The 21164-nt window shown below is 35.7% G+C and overlaps 1 protein-coding gene across 11 annotated transcripts in view; it reads left to right on the top strand.

Moving 5' to 3' along the window:
- The window catches only part of PRLR (prolactin receptor), a 166788-nt gene that overhangs the window by 2321 nt on the left and 143303 nt on the right, over window positions 1–21164 (top strand). For 7 of the 11 annotated variants that reach the window (XM_040542206.1, XM_040542201.1, XM_040542207.1 and 4 more), the window contains exon 3: window positions 17585–17670. The gene's annotated coding sequence lies outside the window, so the exon portion shown is untranslated. Of the gene's footprint in view, window positions 1–253; window positions 1480–2604; window positions 2780–17584; window positions 17671–21164 lie in introns of all 11 variants that reach the window. The other 4 variants (XM_040542199.1, XM_040542200.1, XM_040542205.1 and 1 more) reach the window with 4 other exon arrangements.

Raw genomic sequence — 21164 nt, 5'->3', positions numbered from 1 at the left:
TGTTAATTTCTTAATTCTCTGCTAAGAATACCAGCGGGACTGTCGTGGAAATTGCAAACTGATTTCCTGTGGGATACTGTACCATGGGATAATGTAACTTTAAGACACTAATACTAGACTGCAGAATGCATCTGCTGTTTTCACCAACAAATCTGTAGGTTTATTTTAAATTTATTTAAATTTATACATACAAATTTATTTTAAACTTCATATATCCTCCTATGGACTTGCTTTGAGAGAGAATTGTCTGTAGGTTATATCTGTAATGGTCAAAGGAATAGAAGACCTCAAACAGCAATCTTCTGAACATAGACAGAAATGAAGTTTCAGGGACTGTGGCTGCTTGTCATTCCTTCTGGCCTCCTAAAAGAAACTGTATGTATGAAGATTATGTCATACACTCTTTGTTATTCAAGCCTACAGCTGTTGTCAATATTAGTTTTTAATCACATGGAAGTAATAGTAGTATGTATATATTATCAAGAGCTTGGACTTTTATCACAAAATGGCAATTGTAAAACTTTTAAAGGTTCAAGATTCTACTCTGAAGGGCAGTTAGGAGGAATGATCTTCTGAATACAATGAAGATTAAAAGGCAAATGGAGATGTTTGGAATTCTTAGATTGCATTTAGATCGAAGCTGTGCATGACAGTATCAGACTAAACTTACTGTGTAAGTGTGGTTTCAGGAGTTTCATTTTTGCACTGGAATTTATTGCTGCATCACTAAATTTTTTATAATCACATTAATTTCCTATTTTTTGTAACTATGTTTTTTATTGTTTGCTTGCCATGTCTCTTGGGAGGTTGCAAAAAGGCTAAATAGCATGCACGTCTGATAGTGTTTTTTTTCCCACTTTTCCTTCTCTAGTTTGATTATTCATTTTACTTTACATGTCATTTATTCCCTCGAGCATGATCAAATGACCACATCCTCTTTGAAACCTAGTTTCAACTATATTTGTCCTGCCCAGATGCTTTCCTCCTGTCACCTCTGGATCCTCATAAGCGTCTGTACTGAGGACAGAAGAGGATTGAGCCCTAAAGAAAGGTTTAGAAATTTCCATGATCTTGAGGTTTGTGCTACAGCATATTTGCACAGCTGTTTGCTACTAAATCAGTGAATTCAGTTCCCTATACTGCCATTTTGAAGTCATAATTCTGGAACCCTGTCCTGACTCCTACCCTGGTTTTCCTTGTTGCCACAAGGCAACAGTTATAATAATTCAGACCAGATGTCTGCCTAGTCCAGTCTCCTGTTGCTGACATTAATCAATAACAAATTCTGGGGAAGAGATTAGGGGAAAGCATATACTGAAACCTGTAGTTACTCCCTCCAGAACATTCTCCCAGCCACCACTGATTGTGGCTGAAGGACTTTTCTGAAACCACATAAGCTTGTACAATTAATTACTTCCATGAATACATGGAGACTGGTTTTGAATCTGTGTAAATGTTTAGCATTGACAGCGATCTGTGGTAAGGTGTTCCATTGCTTAACCAGGCTGTATATGAACACATTGTTACCATGCATTATGTGAAGTACATTGTTTTGTGTATTTTGGAGCTGCATTCTCTACATTTTACTTTCAGCACTGTGGTAGTTCTGTTATTTTTAAACAAGAGCATTGTGCATCTGAGTTGCAGGCTGACCTGATGTTTCACGTGCTAACTTGCTTCTAATAGCTGTGTCACCAAGAACTAATAAGTAATAGATACAGTCTGTATGTACATTTGGTGTCAAGCTTTATTCTCTCTACTTCACTGTATTGGGGTTGGGGACTTTTGTCTCTGGAGAGAAACTGAGGTGCCTCTTGCATATTCAGCTCTTTTTATTTTCTGCATGAAGACAGCTAAAATGTGAGTGTACTGTACAAGTACTGTAATAAAAAAAAAAAGTCCCCCTTTTAAGTACATGTAAAATAAACACTGGTAATGCTAATGTGGCTGCATACAATATATTAAAGAACTGCAGTTACTTGTTAAGTAACCTCTTTGTATTTTAATCAAGTGTGTCACCTTTGTTCAAATAGAAACGAGAATGTATGATGCAGTCTGAAAGATGCCAGGTACACTGTGTTCAAGAAAATATTGTAACTGAGTACATTGTTTTCTGTACTGCAAAGTAAATTGTCAGTGTGTAGGTTCAACTCGAATGTCAATAAATGACTGGGCAAGATTAAGGCAAGAGAACTGCAGACAAGTTCTGACATTATGAAGAGGAAACATGGTGAAATGCTTCCCATATGAGGAACAAATACAGTATTACGTCTGGCTGATGTTTGATTTATTTTTCTAACTGGTAACCAAGTAAAGAAAAGATAATTTAGCCTGTTGTGCAGAACTGAACTCACTTCTTGCATCTAAAGACAATATGTTTCATGTTACTTCAGTTATAGAACTTCCATGTTTAAACTGAGGTCTGATAAATTTTTCAGCTTCAAGTAAGAATTCTCTCCAATGTGGTGTGTTTGTCAGGAACTGTCTACAGTAGATAGTGGTATATAATATTGAATAATGTGTGAAATATTTATACTGTTTGGTTTTGTTCGTTAGAAGACTTACAGACTTGCTAAAGCATTTTTTTTGTTGTTGTTTTTAAAGTGTACTGAATTCCATTGAAAGATCTCAAAGAGGTTCTGTGTCTTCAAGGTAGGAAGTGTGGCTCAACTGTTTCAAGAGCAAAGGAATACTGTATTATAAAGCATCAAAACAGTAAAATCTGAGGCATAAGTGACAGAAAAAAAGAACCAAACTGCCTGACAGAATGAAAATTCTCGTAAGCAAAACAAAAGAAAGTAGAAAGCTTATTAAAACCTGTCTGAATAATGAGTATATGTCTTAAGGACATGGTAGGATATGAGAAAATTAGAGATTAATGTGTAGATATAGCTTTAAGCAAATACATAAAGGAGTGGGGAATTAAGGGCCTATTTATTTTAGAGGCTGCTGTGATGCCACTGAAATGATTACTGATTTTTGAGCGTTTCATTCTTAATAATTTATTTTCCTTTTACTACCAATTTCTTTCCTTTTATAACTCTATGTTAAGTTTTTTTTTTCCATAAAAAAGGCAGAGATTGTGGGATGCAGGCTGTTATCCCTTAGTGGTACATTAGGTGTAGTTGGGAAAGGCAGTGAGCAAGGGGTAAAACAATTTGAGCATTAGAGGCTGGAACTGGATAAAAATTCATAAAGGAATGTGGCTGGTACAGATAGCTAGCCAACAAGTGGGTTCCATTATGGATGGAAAAAAAGGGAATCAAGGGGATAGAAGGTGCTTTAGTTCTATGGCCGAGGTAGAATCTTCAAATTAAGAACCATAATTTCTCTACCATAGGAAATATAGACTGTACTGGCAAGGGATGTTTTTGGTAATTCCCCATAATTATCCACATCCACACACGCACACACACATCTGTTTTATAATATGGTTACAACTTACATTATGTGAATGTTTTTCTTGTAGTTGTTCATTTTGAACAACTGAAGTACTCATAAGTTCTAATCACTTAGTGTTTAATCTTCATCATTCAATAAATGCTCATGAATTGGGCACCATTTGTCTGTAGCTTTTGTCTAGAATTACTAAAGAATATTTGTAATATAACTAGGATCCTTTTGGCTGCTACTGAAACGCGACTACTTTTTTGCTTAGAAATGGACATCTACTGTGCATTAACAATTCTGTTCGATTCTATTTTTAAGGTATGAAATGAAGAATAGTGTGTCAGATCTGAAGTGGAGAGGGAATGCAAGTAAGCAAATGTAACTAAGTAATCTGCAATTTGGCTAGCATCTTTGCACCTAATGCCAGTACTTAAAAGCCTTAGATACTCATTCTTTCTCATTATGTTGAATGAGAACATTGGTCAGGCATTCTGTACATTGGAAATGTTCTTGGTAGAACATCAGGCTTTCACAATTGTTCTTTAATCCACAGTTGTTAGCAAATTAGAGTAAATTTAGACACTGGTTGGCAGAGTCCCTTTGGAGGTGGTTCTGAAGGGCAGAGGAGTCCAGGAAGGCTGGGCACTCTTCAAGAAGATCTTAATGGCTCAGGGGCGGTCTGTCCCCACGTGCCCAAAGACGAGCCAGCATGGAAGAAGACCGGCCTGGCTGAACAGAGAGTTGTGGCTTGAGTTTAGGAGAAAAAAGAGGGTTTATAATCTTTGGAAAAGAGGGCGGGCCACTCAGGAGGACTATAAGGATGTTGCGAGGCTGTGCAGGGACAAAATTAGAAAGGCCAAAGCTCATCTGGAGCTCAATCTGGCTACTGCTGTTAAAGATAACAAAAAATGTTTTTACAAATACATCAACACAAAAAGGAGGACTAAGGAGAATCTCCATCCTTTACTGGACGCAGTGGGAAACTTAGTTACAAAAGATGAGGAAAAGGCTGAGGTGCTTACTGCCTTCTTTGCCTCAGTCTTTAGCGGCAAAACCAGTTGTTCTCTAGATACCCAGTACCCTGAGCTGGTGGAAGGGGATGGGGAGCAGGATGTGGCCCTCACTATCCATGAGGAAATGGTTGGCGACCTGCTACAGCACTCAGATGTACGCAAGTCGATGGGGCCGGATGGGATCCACCCGAGGGTACTGCAAGAACTGGCGGAGGAGCTGGCCAAGCCGCTTTCCATCATTTATTGGCAGTCCTGGCTATCAGGGGAGGTCCCAGTCGACTGGCAGCTAGCAAACGTGACGCCCATCGACAAGAAGGGCCGGAGGGTAGACCCAGGGAACTATAGGCCTGTTAGTTTGACTTCAGTGCCAGGGAAGCTCATGGAGCAGATTATCTTGAGTTTCATAATGCGGCACTTACAGGGCAACCAGGCGATCAGGCCCAGTCAGCATGGGTTTATGAAAGGTAGGTCCTGCTTGACAAACCTCATCGCCTCCTATGACAAAGTGACACGCTTAGTGGATGAGGGAAAGGCTGTGGATGTGGTCTGCCTTGACTTCAGTAAGGTTTTTGATACTATTTCACACAACATTCTCCTCAAGAAACTGGCTGCTCGTGGCTTGGACTGGCGTACACTTCGTTGGGTTAAAAACTGGCTGGGTAGCTGGGCCCAAAGAGTCGTGGTGAATGGAGTTAAATCCAGTTGGAGGCCAGTCACTAGTGGAGTCCCCCAGGGCTCAGTACTGGGGCCAGTCCTCTTCAATATCTTTATCGATGATCTGGATGAGGGGATCGAGTGCACCGTCAGTAAGTTTGCAGATGACACCAAGTTAGGTGCGTGTGTCAATCTGCTCGAGGGTAGGAAGGCTCTGCAGGAGGATCTGGATAGGCTGGACCGATGGTCTGAGGCCAACTGTATGAAGTTCAACAAGGCCAAGTGCCGGGTCCTGCACCTGGGGTGTAACAACCCCAAGCAGAGCTACAGGCTGGGAGATGGGTGGTTAGAAAGCTGCCTGGCAGAGAAGGACCTGGGAGTACAGGTTGATAGTCAGCTGAATATGAGCCAGCAGTGTGCTCAGGTGGCCAAGAAGGCCAACAGCATCCTGGTTTGTATAAGAATCAGTGTGGCCAGCAGGGCTAGGGTTTTCCTAGGCTAGATTGTCCCCCTGTACTCGGCTCTGGTGAGGCTGCACCTCGAGTACTGTGTTCAGTTTTGAGCCCCTCGCTACAAGAAGGACATGGAGGTGCTCGAGAGAGTCCAGAGAAGGGCAACGAAGCTGGTGAGGGGTCTGGAGAACAAGTCTTACGAGGAGCGGCTGAGGGAGCTGGGATTGTTCAGCCTGGAGAAGAGGAGGCTCAGGGGCGACCTTATCGCACTCTACAGGTACCTTAAAGGAGGCTGTAGAGAGGTAGGGGTTGGTCTATTCTCCAACGTGCCTGGTGACAGGACAAGGGGGAATGGGCTAAAGTTGCACCAGGGGAGGTTTAGGTTGGATATTAGGAAGAACTTCTTTACCGAAAGGGTTGTTAGGCATTGGAATGGGCTGCCCAGGGGAATGGTTGAGTCACCATCCCTGGAAGTCTTTAAGAGACGTTTAGATGTAGAGCTTAGTGATATGGTTAAGTGAAGGACTTGTTAGTGTTAGGTCAGAGGTTGGACTAGATGATCTTGGAGGTCTCTTCCAACCTAGATGATTCTGTGATTCTGTCCCGCTCTGTCCCCCTCTCTCCCTCTTTCTCCCTTTCTCTCTCTCTCTCTCTCTCTCTCTCTCTCCTTCTGGAATAAAAAGAGGTCCAAGCCTATGCAAGTGCAGCATACTGTTTATTAAGTTATTTTAAATCAAATAAATTTTACAGTTTGCTTTGAAATGTTAGTTTATAGATTAATGTATGATATTACTTCAATGGGCCAGGTGAGATGTGGAAAAATAGTTTTAATTTTGAAACAAGAAATAAGTATGTCTGACAGACTTTACAGCTTACTCAGCTCCAACTTCATCTCATTTTTATATATAGACTGTGCCAATAAAATTTAATAATTTACTGCATAATATAATATGTGGAACCTAATATTCATTTATTTCTGGGATTGTGAAACTGCTTCCTATGATTAACTGCCTAGGGAAACTCTCTTCAGCAATTCTTTCTATGCCTTTAAAAGTTTCTGATCCACGAGGAGAAAGAAGACATACTGAAAGCCCAGGAATGGCAAAAATAACCAAAAAGCAAATAAATTATATTGTGGCATTGTAATTACTTTCTTACAGATCCAGACATTCATACAAAATGAGATAGTGTAGGAGTTAAATTGATAGAAATTTTAATTCAAGTTCTTCAAAAACTGTTCATCTTATCATTTGTGTCTAAAGCTAAGGAATTAGTTTGATTTGCTTTAGGTATTTTAGTATGGAAATGGATTTACTAGTGGAAATGGATCTTGGTGGTCACAGCAATTCCAAACCACCTGTAGCGGAAAAATAAAGGACACTTTGAGCAGTCAAGCCCAGGCTCCTCTGTTTTATGACACTGAGATTTACAGAAACCTGTAAGATAAGAAAAAATATTTGTAGAGTATATGTGAATATGCAAGTATGTGTCTGTGTGTTTTTAAATATTTTAGGAGAACATCCTATGGTTTTGGAAGGACTTTTGCGAGCACTAAATTCATTATTTCAAATCATTAATAAACAAGCAAAAAAGTTCTTTCTTGCTGCAGCAATGTTGTTCCTTTCCTATAGTTACTTATCTGAATGAAAATAAAATCACTGTATATTTTTTTCTGAATTCTAAATGTAATTCATTTAATATTTTCTTCCTTCATGATATAAGTATACATTTTTTCAAATTTGATTAGTTATACAAATACAACATTTGCCTTTTGAATTTATCATTCATCAGCTGGCTGGTGCAACAGTAGATAATGAATATGGGAGGTTTTTTTATCAATATGTCTTGTTCATTGTTTTCTTTTTGTGAGGTAGGCTCAGTAACATTGCTTGCCTATTTTTTTGAAATTAGATAATTTGTTTCTGTTGTCCCAATCACATCTGTATTTAAGAGCTACTATTGATAACCTTTTGAAAGATTAAAAATAGGTATTTCTGTCCTATGTATAACATGTCAGGATATAGAACAGCAGCCACTATTTTTTTGATAATTGTGACATGTACATTTTGTTTTGCTTTGTGATTTATTATTCACCGTGTCCATATTACACAACAGAAACTTTCATATATGGTTAGTTTTTTCCCTTCATCTTTGAGCTGAATATGGCAATTCATTTTTATTTTATGATGAAGTTATCCTTGCAAGTGAAGAGGGCGTAAGTATTGAACGTTTCTGGGAGGATCCATTATAATGTCCAGGTGTGGTTCAAGCCATAGTTTATGAGACATGTCTATAGTGTGGAAATTAACAAGCAGAAAATAAAATGTGTGTTTTGCAAGATGATAGGCTGTAGGAAATTCAGGACAAATAATGGAATCATAAATTATGTAATTACTAAATTATAGAGATATTAAATCTATTTGAAGATTTATTAAACATATAAATAAGTTATAACAATTGTCTTTAGCAAGAGATATTTGATAGTATGAATGTTACTTAAAAAAAAAAAAAAAAGAAAAAATGGAAATGATAATTTTGGTTCTAACCTAAATGTGTCTTCAATCATAAGGAGTAAAATACATGGCAAAATTCTATGAGTTATTTTAGCAAGAAATATGTGTGGTAGATAATTAGAGACAGTGATAGTGCTTGACAGAAATTCTCAGAATTCTTTTTGGTCTGTAAATCTGTCAGGAGATCGCTTACCTGCTGCCTAGATAACAGCCAGGATCAGGAGACATTTTAGACATCTAGGCTTCTGGGTTAGCAGTACTAGCCACAACTTTTAGACATTCTGTTTGGTAATTTATTCTGACTTCTATTGGTGATCCATCTTTGATCTTTTTTAATGAATTATCACAAAGCATTGCTTACCACTTTTCCCTGATGGAAAATATACAGTTACCTTCTTTATCACAATCGTATGCTGAACCTGTCTTACTGGTGTCATGTCAAATAATTGTCTCTGCACTAGTTTCGTGTAGGTGAAACAATCTAAGGTTGTACTCAGCATTGAAGCATAAAATTCTAAATTACTTAATTTCTTATTTTTTTGTGTATTGTCCTTGTAAGCACCAAGAAGTTCTTAAGAGATACTGTGCCATAATGTGCCTATTTAAAACCTTATTTATCCTAATCTATATATTCAGGTATAGTATGTGTTACATATGTGTTCTGTGTACATTCTTAATGCTGTAACTGTAATTCTCTGGAGTAGTGTTTGGGGAAAAAAAAAGTAATAGCAGTTCAACCCTTTTGTGTGTACTGCCAAAATTTCTAAAAATAAAAATAATTTAAAAAAAACACTTGTAATTCTATGAGAAGTTCCATTTCAGACCTGAGCTGAATTTTATCCAGATTTCTCCAACCTCTGCTTTCTGGTATGTTCCTTATTTCCTCCTCCTTCTTCAACTGATACTACTATAAGTTTTATTAAAGCCTGTAAGTTTTACTTGAATTTGTGACTACTCAGGAAGCATGCTGTTTTTCTATCAATTTTTATTTTCTTGAATGCAAGACCAGCTCGCTGTCTCATCTTCCCTGTGCTACCTCTCTTCTTTCTATGCTGTCATTATTTCTTCACTGAAGAGAGCGTTTTCTTCTGTTTTACTCAGTAGATTCCATTTATTTTATCTACTTCTTATTTCAGAAATGTTAGAAGGCCTAAAATTCTTCTACACTTTTCTTTAACCAGTCTGTAAACCCATCCTTCTTCCACAAATTTTTCCTAGTAGAAAGAGAATTATATAGATCTTGTCCATGCAAGTAAAACTCGTGATCTAAATATATAGGATACCTCCACAGTAATAAGAAGAGAATGTGTGAATTTAAGCAAGTGATTTTGCCCTCACGTCATGAAGTCTAGCAAGTCCAATGTCAGTAGTCCCTTTGCAATCTGCTAATTCAGAGCAGCCAGAAGAAAATAATATATTTACATGCTAAAAAAAGTGTAAGATTTACAACTTTGTGATCAAAGACATTGAGCTGAAGGCCCTAAAATATCGTAGGTGATATTCTAAAATATCACTGAGAAAGATAATTTAAAGCTTAAAAAAGCACACATATCACAGTAAATAACAGTGTACAACTTCTTTGATATATATAAATTTATTAAGATACACAGAATTTTACTAGCAAACACTGAGTTTACTATACCTGGATTTATCAGTGTTCTCACTGGTTCATATAATTGATAATTAACTGTTGTTGTATGATTAAACACTTCATTGAACAGTATGAAACGTATGCTGTATTGCTGACACTGAAAGCCTGGAAATATTTCAACACCTTCAAGCTAGTAAATATGTAAAGCAGTAAGATAAAATCATTAATAAGCAAGTTCTAGATAGAGATGACAATCATTATTGAAGCAATTCTCATTAAAGCACTTTTTCTGGGTATGGCATGCTTTATAGAATAAGAATACTACATGCTTTGTTTAGGAAAATGGCAATGAATAAACTTTTATCTCCAAAAAAATAGAGGAAACGGTTCTGATCAGTTGTTTAGGAAAAACATAAAAACCACCAGTTTGACTATATTCTTAAGTGTGAAGCTGTGTAACAAAGAAATCAGTAGACCTATAAAATAGATGAAACACCTTTTAAATCAGAGTCAATTCATAAGTAATAAGAAAGTGTTTTGAAATAGAAAAGAAAGTGGGGGCTGTTTGCTTAGCTGAAGGATGGTTACATTGGTTATATATATGGTTCAGCTCTTAGCTTTCGGTCGTCTAAAACTGTAAGAAAGGTTTTGATGATGAGTAATTTTTGATGGAAAGATGGCAAGGTACCTTTTATATGTCCCAGTCACATTTAAACCTATACACACGCTTTGAAGCCTAACTTGGCGGTATTTTTCAAGCCACAGAAAGATCTGTATGTGTGCTGTTCTAGCTCGTGTTCAGAACAGGTTTATAGTAATTTACTGCAGAGATTCAATACTTAAGGGATTTAGGAAAGTATACTGAGGAAAGTATACTGTTTTCCTTTAATCTTTTGGTGTGAGTACTGTAGTTACACGGATTTTTTTGGTTTGAAGATTTACTTTCAATCAAGTTATCAACTTGGATTTTCTTCATATATGTGAACAGTTTTATTCTTGTACACAATTTATGATTTTTTATTTACAAATTCAATGTATTTACAGTATCTTTTTTTTTTTTTTTTTTTTAATTTGGGGATGTGTGTCCTATTTATTCCACTTTATAGTGGATCCATTTTATTCTTATTTTTAAAGGGAAAAAAAATCGAATTCAGGGACAGAAGATACCATTCTTCACAATGAAATGCCAGCCTGCTAAAACGTTAGGAATCAGTCTGACTTGACATTATCAATGTACTAGTTCTCATTCATGACAGGTGTGGTCTTTTGATGGCTTCTATAGGCAGTGTTTATGTTCAAGTGGAGTAAAAGATATGTTTTAATTTCTAGTTATTGCCAATAATTACTATTTAATTTCTACCCATGACTCGGAATTTCACTTATGCTAGGATTATGCTAGAAGAGCCTGTGTTGCCTAAGAAAAATGTATCAGAAGAAGATTAAAAATCTATTTTCTAGTTTGGGATTTTTTTTATTAGTTTGGTGTTTAACTTTCATACAACCACAGAATGTTTTGGGTTGGATGGAACCTTAAAGACCATCTAATTTCAACCCCCCTGCCATGGGCAGGGACACCTCCCACCAGACCAGGCTACTCAAAGCCCCGTCCAGCCTGGCCTTGAACATGTCCAGGGTGGGGCATTCACAGCTTCTCCGGGCAGCCTGTGCCAGTGCCTCACCAACCTCTGAGTAAATAATTTCTTCCATTTATCTAATCTAAATCTACCCTCTTTAGAACTTTAAATATTCTGTTTAAATTTAACTGGGATTTAAATCAGTTAAATCATAAATGGAGGTTAATTCTTAGCGTGCTATCCACAGCTGAATGCTAAGCTGTCCTCTTTCTTTACTGTCCCTATCAAAATATACTGCAGTCTATCATTTAATTGACAGATAACCTATGGAAATCACCACAGCTTAAACTGACAGATGTAGATCATATTTCTTGCTAATGGACTATGCTGCTTTGCCTGTCTTAATGTTGCTCAACCATCTTTTTTTTGGTTTCAACTTTAATGCTTGTTACAGTGTCATCAAAATTCTTTGCCTTTTCTGGTAGGTGACAGTGTACGCCAAGTTCTTCCTAATTCAGGCATATCTTCTGAATACTTGATATTAAATTGCCCTACAGCACTGACAGTGGATCTGGTGTTACAGTCTTTTAAAGCACTATTCTGTATTTCTGTGTAAGACTGCAAGATGTTTTTCTTACAAGGAATAAAGCTATCAGAGAAATCATCAGTATATTGCTCTCCTCCACTGTCCCTTTTTCTGTATTATCTGTTTCTCTCTTTGATTTATCCCAGAGCAGTCAGTATCAAGGTGGCGAGTTTTTTTGTTTCACTGTACAACCCTTAACATATTACCTGAACTTTTACTGCTAAAATAGTTATCATATAGACCTTAAATGTACATATTTCTATCGACCATTTTGCCCAAAGTGCTAAATTAAATGTTGTTATGACTGGTTATGTTTTCCTGTATTCTTTGTATGTTTTTTGACAGGTTTTTTTTTTTTTTCCTTCTCTATCATGTACATGAACTATTGGGTCTCTTCAAGAGTATGTGCTTTTTTTTGCATACATAACTTCAAAATTTGATCTCTTGATGTCCCTTCCAACCCCTGCAGTTCTGTGATTCTGTGAAAATTTAGAAGCAGGTGATATGATTATAAAAGTAAATGTGTACTTGCATTGTAGTGTTTTTTTCATTGACAGATCACATACATTTTTCTTATATTTCAGAATAAAGTTTAGTGAGTGTATCTATTTTCATATACATGCATATATATGTATATCTGTGTAAGCATATATAATTCATGTGTTACTCCATCTATATGAGGCTAACCCTTCATAAATCTGTACCCTATTTTGTGAGAAAATATTAATCAGTAGCAGCTTATTTAATGGCTTTATCTTAGAACATAAGAATGAGATGCATTTCAAAAAATGAAAAAAGGATTGACATGGTGTAGCTTGCAATTACTTACTTTTTTTGGCACCGGAAAAAAATATTCATTTTATCTTCACTTTAACATTAGTTGTTGTCAAAGGAGAAAAGTGCAAAAATCGTGTAGAGGGAAAATTCATTATGAACTGGCATAAAAGTATGCTTGTTTACTTTTCAACTTTGTTTTTTAAAAATATTGTATTCATACTGGGAAATAAATGTGTCCTCCACTGTCTTTTCAGTATTTTAATTTAGTAAGCTGCAATGATAAATGTCTCGGTACTGTGTAATTTAACTGAGTGTAAACAACATTAGCCGGTATAAGGGTTGATGTAAAATGTAAACTTTGTCATAGCTGATGTTGTTTGTTGTTAATTTTTTTTTTCTGAAGATTTTCAAATCAAGGTAAACCTTGCTGTAGATGCAGCCATAGAAAATGAATCTTTTCCAAATTCATAAGGAGTAGTATACCTATAAGAGTATTAGGTTACCCTCCTATAGCTCTGAAAGGCAGAATTACTGTTTCTGGCACACTAAGTAAAGCATTTCCCACATCAACCTTCCCACAGTCACTGGAAGTCATATTCCTTGTTACACATAGAAACCCTTGGAGTCCCCAAATGTAAAAATAAACAAGCAGATACAGAAATGTAAGTAAAAGCAAATAATTTGTATTGACTCCCCTCACTCCTTATCCATGTGAACAACGTAGATAGTGATGCTGATAATGTATGGGTAGGTCTACGGTGCCTTTGGGACGTTTTGTTTATGGAACACTTGGCGGCTGGTGATGAGGTGCAAATTCTGGTCAAAATTCACACTGGATTTTTAATAACTGATACAGAGGGAGCATCAATAGCCAAGTCTGGATATGTGAATAAAGTATGGACTGGTAAGAGGGTTTTGTTCCTGCACTTCAGCCAGTTTACCGTGTGTGATGATAGAGTGATCTTTGCAACTGGGGAGTCAAAGACAAAGTTGAAAATAGAAAAAAATCATAATCTCAGTCTCTGAAGGATTTGATCTGGATTTTAAAGAGACATGTCAAAGTATGGGTACATTATCTGTCCAGCAGCTGCCTCTGAAGATTTGCAAAGCAGTGTGGAATATTATCTGAATTATGAACTGAATGTATCAAGAGTCATTTTATAAACAATGAAAGACTGAATAGATGTTGTGTAAAACCAACATTGATTTTGTTATATATGATGCACATTTTGTGTAACATAATTTACTGTGTATAAACATAGCTTTCTGTCTAAATTCAACTCCTTCCTTTGCTTCTGTAAGCTATGCCTTTCTTTTTTTCCTCTTTTAAGTCTACTTGGAGTAACAGCAGAACCAAAAGGAGAACATGGAGCAATTGTATTATTTAACTAACCTTCTCCAACAATTTTAGTAAAAATTATTGATATGCTAATCGTATCAGTAGTGATCTATAGATCACTATAATAATATGACAGTTGTTCTTCAGATATTAATTGGGCTAAAGCTTTGTGGCAGCCAATGTTAGAACTGATTCATATTGGTTTTAAATCCTTAATTGCAGGTAATTATAGATTTGCTTATGAACCAAACAGCTGCTCCTTTTCCATGATCTATTTTACTCTGCCATTTGAAAGGATTAAGCTTGAGGCATGTCTATGAAGTGTTTTTTAATTTACCTTGTCTTGGCTCTATTTTATATTTTACATTGCACCTGGCCTGAATTTTCTAGAGCTCCTTGTTAATCTAGTGAAGCTTTTCATCTAGCCACATTAATGACATTACTTTTTTCATTACTTTTTGCAGCAATCCATTTGGCTTTCCTGTCTTGGCTCAAGATGGTGCAGATTAATTGTAACATCTCAATCAAAACAACATGTATAATATGCAAGCAGCATTCTTAAAAATGTTGTAACATTTGAGTTACATGAAGTTGAGCGCACTTGAAAGTTCTCTAAGCAACTGCTGATAGATGCAATCTGGGCAACATTTTGCAAGAATATTTATTGACAATATTCAACATTAGCTTTTGAGGGCTTATGAAATTGACTGTAAGCATGGGCCCAATATAGGGAGCTAAAAAGGAAGCTTGAATGAGATATGTTTTTCATGAACATCTCTTCTCTCTCCCTCTTTTTTTTTTTTTTTTTTTTTTTTTTTTTGTGGAGTAGTTGACGACAGAATTGTAAGGTGGCAGAGTTGTTTAAACTTTTGTTGTTCTTTGACCATGAACAGAAGAATGTTCCTCATGTACCAAATTACTGAACGCAGTTGTTTGGAAGCTGGTATTGTGTGTATGAAAAGCACAGTTACTATGAAGCATGGTTGAATGAATATGCTTCAAATCCCTGTATCATCCCTCAGAGGACTGATGATACCGGTCTGTAACTAAAAGTTTTTCACATGTAATCACAAAATCTTCAATTAGCTGTTGTCCATTTAATTCTGGGTTGCTTAAGCTTTTACTGTCTTGGAGACAGGAATGAGAAAAAGTGCATTTTGTCTTTGCAGATGGAACCATTTGCATTCAGGATTAGGTCACAAAAGATAAACCAAATAGTGCCAGTTTATGGGTGAATTATATAGCACAGAGGTCATCATTAGATTTCCAAGTGTATGATTTGGATAGCATTTTGGCTGATATCCATCAAAATAACATTGCTTAACTAACATGACCAATCTTCAAGCAGACTGATTGAGTAAAAAATTTATTTCCTAAGGGGAACAGAAGCCCCAGGACATGTTCTGGCAAGTCTTCAGTTGATAGAATAAATTATTAAGTACTCTTTGAAGCAACCAAGAATGGTAAATATGGTATTTTGTACCCTTAATGAAGGAGGTATCTGAGGAGCAGCTTACTCTTTTTTTTTTTTTTCCCTTCCTTGAGATTTTTCATTAATGTATTCTTTGCTGTTAACATTATCCATTCCTCCTCCAAGAGAGTCGTCAATAACTCCATCAAAAGGATCCCTATGACAGGGATGCCACCTCTTTGCATTCTTCTGGAAGTACAGTTTTGTTGTTGACTTTCAACATAGCTGCACACATTTCCAAAATTCAGGTCTGCTAAAATCTGAATTTCTTCACTTCTTACTATTGAACGACATAATAATAATTAAAAAACTGAAAAGGACCTGTACTGAGACAGCAGAATTTATGTACTTCACATACCAAATTTAATGTTCAAGGCAGGAGGTATCCTACCTCCTAAATGTGAAGCTACTTTCTGTCAAAAGAATAGCATTATTCAAAAAAAAAAAAAAAAAAAAAAAAAAGAGCTCCTTGCAACTGGGAAGATATGATAATCTTACAGTCAAGAATGCAGTGAATGAAGAGGCTAAGACTGGGAGCTGTGCAGGAGACAGGAAACATCTAAGAAGTCAAAGGATGGTACAGTCACTTGGTTGGAGAGAGTGGCAGTCTTGAAAGAAGTAGGAAGGGTGGAGAAGCTAGAGTTTGCTAGCCTGTGAAAATACAGACAGAAGTGGAAGAATGCAGGAAAGGGATTAAGAACCAGCTTTGTATTGGTTTTGGAGACAGAATATTTTCACACCATGAAAATAATACGTTTCCTTATGTCTGTTGTGATTAGCCTAGGGGTGTAGTAACACTTATCTTTTCCATTAGGTCAAATGTCCTTAAAAAGTTAACCTTTCCTCATCTTGAGAATATTGTAATTTGTTGTGTTGTATATCTTGTGTGTCTTGCCTTTAGGCCCATCTATCTTCTTACAGAGAGGATTGTAGAATCACTTAGGTTGGAAAAAGACCTTTATGATCATCAAGTCCAGCCATCCACATAACTACCAAGTCTACAACTAAACTGTGTCCGTAAGCACCACATCCACAGGTTTCTTAAATACCTGCAGGGATGGCAACTCCACCACTTCCCTGGGCAGCCAGTTCCAGTGCCTAACCACCTTTTCCATGAATGAATTCTTCCTGATTTCCTATCTAAGTCTCCCCTGGCACAACTTGATGACATTTCCCTGTGTCCTATCACTTGTCCTTTGAGAAAAGAGACTGACAACCACCTTGCTACAACTTCCTTTGAGAAATTTTCTGACTTGGAATTTCTTTGTAGTTTATCAATACGATCAACTCTGAGAAAGAATAAAGATACAATAAGGTGTTTAATACTGTAGAAACTTTCTCATTACTTAATAAGAAGTTTAAATATATTTGCTGCCTTGTGTTGAAATGTGTTCATTGTATAAAGAATGTTTTGTTTTAAATCATTTTAATTACTTTATTCTTTTAGTGATATTTTCTAAAGTGACTGAATTTTATCAAAACTAGAAACAGTAACTTCTTCTGTCGTACTGTAAAGACTACGTGAGATTTCATGTGGGCTTTATTTCTACATTTGCATCTAGAAGTTTGCTGAAATATTACAAATTTTAAAGGGCACATTCCAACACTGAATGATGAAAGAGTTTGAGACTCTGCTAGCACTGGTTTTAGAAGACTTACTGGGAGAAAGGTGAGAGCAAAAGATATCAGATGTTTGTGTTTTCTTGTAAGATGCACGGGCCACATCTTAAAACTTCATTATTTAATGAAAAGGGATCAATTATGTAACATTTTTATAATTATGCAATACAAAAAATATTGTCATACTGGAAAATTTTAAGCAAGGAATATAGAGACAAGCAGGTAGTTAAACAAATTACTACTGTAGGACAATTAAGATTAGCAGAAATTACTTTCATGTCTTAACATTATTATTGTAATGAAGGATAATTATGATATGGAACTTGAAATTGGAGTTGCAGTGATTGAAAGCATATATGACAGATACTTGAAGTTGCTGGCAGTTTGGGTTATTTCATTTTGCTGTTAGACTTCTGGTAATTACCTGAACACATGACAAGTTGTCATTAAGTACAACAGTAAGAAAAATCTATCAACAATCCTTTAAAAATACATTCTGTAATGCTGGAAGCTACATTGTTTTTAGGAAATAGAAAATGTTCTTTCTGATTTTAGTACCTGTATTACTGCTTCCTTTTTAACCTGTGCTTAGCTCTCCTTTCAGATACTGCAAGCTGAAAGAATCCATTGGGTTTTTGAAACAAGTATAAATTCCTGCTCCTGCCCAAGCTGCTGATTGTGTGACATGATGTAAGTCATGTAACCATTTTGTCTGCTTTTTTATTGTAGATGATGAAAATTTTCTGTTTTCTATACTTTGATGAAGTCAATCAGAAATGTTTATACTAGATTCCCTGCCAATCTTGATGAAAATTTCCATCTTATTTTAAAATTGAATTTAATTTAATAAACAAAACTTGTTTTGAAAAAAAAATCTAAATTGAAACCTTACATTTCTGCTTTTTCAGCTGAAATTATTCATTAGAATTGTAATACTTTCACAAATAATTTCACCTGACCTAACACATGCGAGACTGCTTACAGTTGCTTATCCTTCTTACACTGTTACTTGCTAGTTTTAGAACATTTTGAGCAATTAATATATATACCTGTTTAACAAGTATACGTTGTTGTTGGCTGAAACTTTATAATCTTAGCTACAGTTTCATTATCTTCCAGTGTGCTTGACTGTGTTTTAAATTTAATTCATTTTGAAGCTGGTGAATTATGACTTTGAATTTTTTCAGAGTTATGAATTATTTAAGTCATAATTATCTGAGCTATTCAGTAGTGGATCCAGAAAGTAAGTGGTCTCAAAGGAAAGAAACCAAAAAGTTTCAAGAAAAAAGATATAGGGAATATAGGAAAATATCAAATAGAGATTTCTTAGGAGAGAAGAAATACAAAGAGAATTCCCTCTGTGTGAATCAGGAATGACTGACAAGTTTCAGTTCATTGATCACATTAACATGGTATTAGTAGAGAATCTACCTTGTAAGTATAATATCAGCATCTTTCAACTGACCAAAGTTATTTTTCACAGATCCGTGTTACAATCTGATGAGCATTACCTTCAATAAAAATTCAAGGAAATAGATAATGGAATTTTTGAGGAGTTTCTTGGTGAGCTAGGATGGTGGAACTCAGCCTGCAGTAAACAGGACATAATTACCTAGTTTAAAGATGAGACAATGGGAATAAATCGGGAATTCTGAGTAGCTCATATTTAAAAGGGGTGTTCATGGCACTCACAACTCCTTCGGTTAGCTTATAAGATGCACAATACCACCATATCTGCTAGGAAAGCCATTCGCTGCGGGTCCTGATTGTGGTGAAATAACAATTGTGCTCAATACGTTATTTTGTTTGTAACTTGCTTTTAGTATTATATATCTCAGTTCTTCTAGAGTGGATGTAAACATGAACTACTTTGTTCTGTACATCTTGTTGTTAAACATGAACTACTGCATACACTTGCATTCTTTTCTGTTAACTAGTGTCTTTTCTTCTTTCTTATTTCTTCTTCCTTGCAGAAAGACATATATTTGCTTAGCTTTGCAATTGCTTTTGTCCTGCCCATAACATGCTGATCTCCAGAAGGACTGAACTTGAAACTTTTGTTTTTTAGTCACTCGTCATTCTTTTTAAAGAATTTTAAAAACGAGATTTGTAACGTTAGTTGTTGTTCTCTTTTAAGCATTTGTACTTACTCTTTACTGTGTTTTTCATCTGATGCCTTTAAGATGATTATGAAAATTAAGCTTCTTTCATAACTATAGATTTTTTATCTGATACAAATACAAAATATATGATGCAAATAAATTTGTGTTTGCAGTTGTCATCTGTTTCAGAATTTCTAATAACTCTGGGGCTCTCTATAGATATGTTTTTGTATAATGACACGAGCTGTCTCTATGAATGTAGTTGAAGTTTGTGTAAAAGTCACTCCTGGATCTCATGAAGTTTCTCTTCTGCTTGTTCATCATTAAGGTTTGAAATCGGTAATTAATGCTTTTTGATTATGTATTATTCTAACAATGTGTAGAATACTTTATAACAGTGTTTTCATAGAGAATCGATAACACAGGGTGCTCAATCTTTACAGCCTGAACAGTCTTTATAAAGGTACTTCAGATGACCTGTCACTTTCCAGAAGCCATTTAATCTCTCTTCACTGTCTTACATCTGCAATATATGAATTTTGTGTGGTTCAATCACCTTTGTAAATAACAGCTTTCTCGGAACTGGAATAAGCAATATATTTGATTGCTAATAATTTTGCTTAGGCAATATTCTATCCAAAATAAGTTTTCACAAGTTTAAAGAAAGTTTTCACTAAATCAAAGACTTCTAACTTATAAAACATTAGGAGACTGAAGCATAAAAAGTATTCATTCACCAGATGCTGTTAATTAGCTGCAATTATTTTACTAGGTCTGTTATATCCTGCAAATCACTGAACTGTCTTAATATCAAATTGATATTTTCTCTCTTAATGCATTCTTTAAAAGATCCAAATTTTCTTTGTTATTTATGTAGTAAATAGTATGTAGGAAATAAATCAGATTATACATTTTATATTTTCTTCTGAAATCAATGAAATTTGTAGTTTTTCTGATTTCCCAGGACTAAAATGGTAAATATGGACCATCCAGCTGGAAAACACTGTTTATTGTATGTTAGGTGTTTAAAGAAACAGCTCTACCCACCCCCAAAAAAGACAAAACCAACTTTCCTAAAGCATTCAGCTCTGTTGTTCTTGAAGGTGGAAGGTCATTGTCATGGAAGGCTATGTTCGTGGTTGTGCTAAACTGATCTTTTCTGTCATGTAAGTTTGCACACTTGAGGCATTCGAAAGGAAAAACTGAAAACTTAAACTTAACTGTATTCAATAAGAAAACAATTCTATGAGTGGAGTGATGTATTCTTGGTGACCTGCGTTGCTAAGAAACAAACTGCTGTGTTCTCAATTGATTAAGTCCTTCTCTTCTAAGTGTTTTTACCACAAAGTACATTGCAATGCCTTATTCAGGCTTGGACGTTTCGAATCCATTAACTATGAGGTCAAGCTATTATCTGCTTCTTTACTCCCTTCAATCTTGCTCCATCTAAACTAAAATCACTTAGACACCTTTCAGTGAATATCTAGTATAAAGTTCCAGTGCAACAGGGGACAAAGCAAAACTCTTCCTATTTCTCCAGACCTATCTCCATATCCTGTTTCTTTTCTTGATCCTGGTAGAGAACACTGCCAACTGCATCTGTCACACAGAACTGAAGCTTGGATATCATCTTCAGCCCATTCTTGTTTCACTTGCTAGTACTGAATTTGCCCAGTGCATGGTGGGTTACAGCACGTGGCCACATAGTGCCTTTCTGTGAAATTTGGCAGTGCACACAACGAAAGATGTGTAAAAGCTTGTTTATTTTTATATTAGCTGTGGAAGGATAGTTGATACACGATCAGATATAAAGTAAGCCAATACAGAGTTACCATGTCAGCATTGTGTGAACTAATTTAAACCAATAAAGTCATTTTATAAAGTATCTATTCTATGCATTGGGGCGCAGCATAACTGTTATTTAGTAGTAGGGATTATCTGTCTATATTTATTTTATCATTTTTCCCTATACTTTTTGAAGAGCATTTCTAAAATAGTAACTTACTTACTCAGCTACAGAGCTGATGCGTTTTCTCTTGCTTTACTGTTTATCTTAATTATTGTAAAATCATTTTTCTGCAG

This window comes from Cygnus olor, chromosome Z (assembly GCF_009769625.2).
Source record: "Cygnus olor isolate bCygOlo1 chromosome Z, bCygOlo1.pri.v2, whole genome shotgun sequence".
NCBI lineage: Eukaryota > Metazoa > Chordata > Aves > Anseriformes > Anatidae > Cygnus > Cygnus olor.
This window is presented reverse-complemented; position numbering and strand designations above follow the sequence as displayed.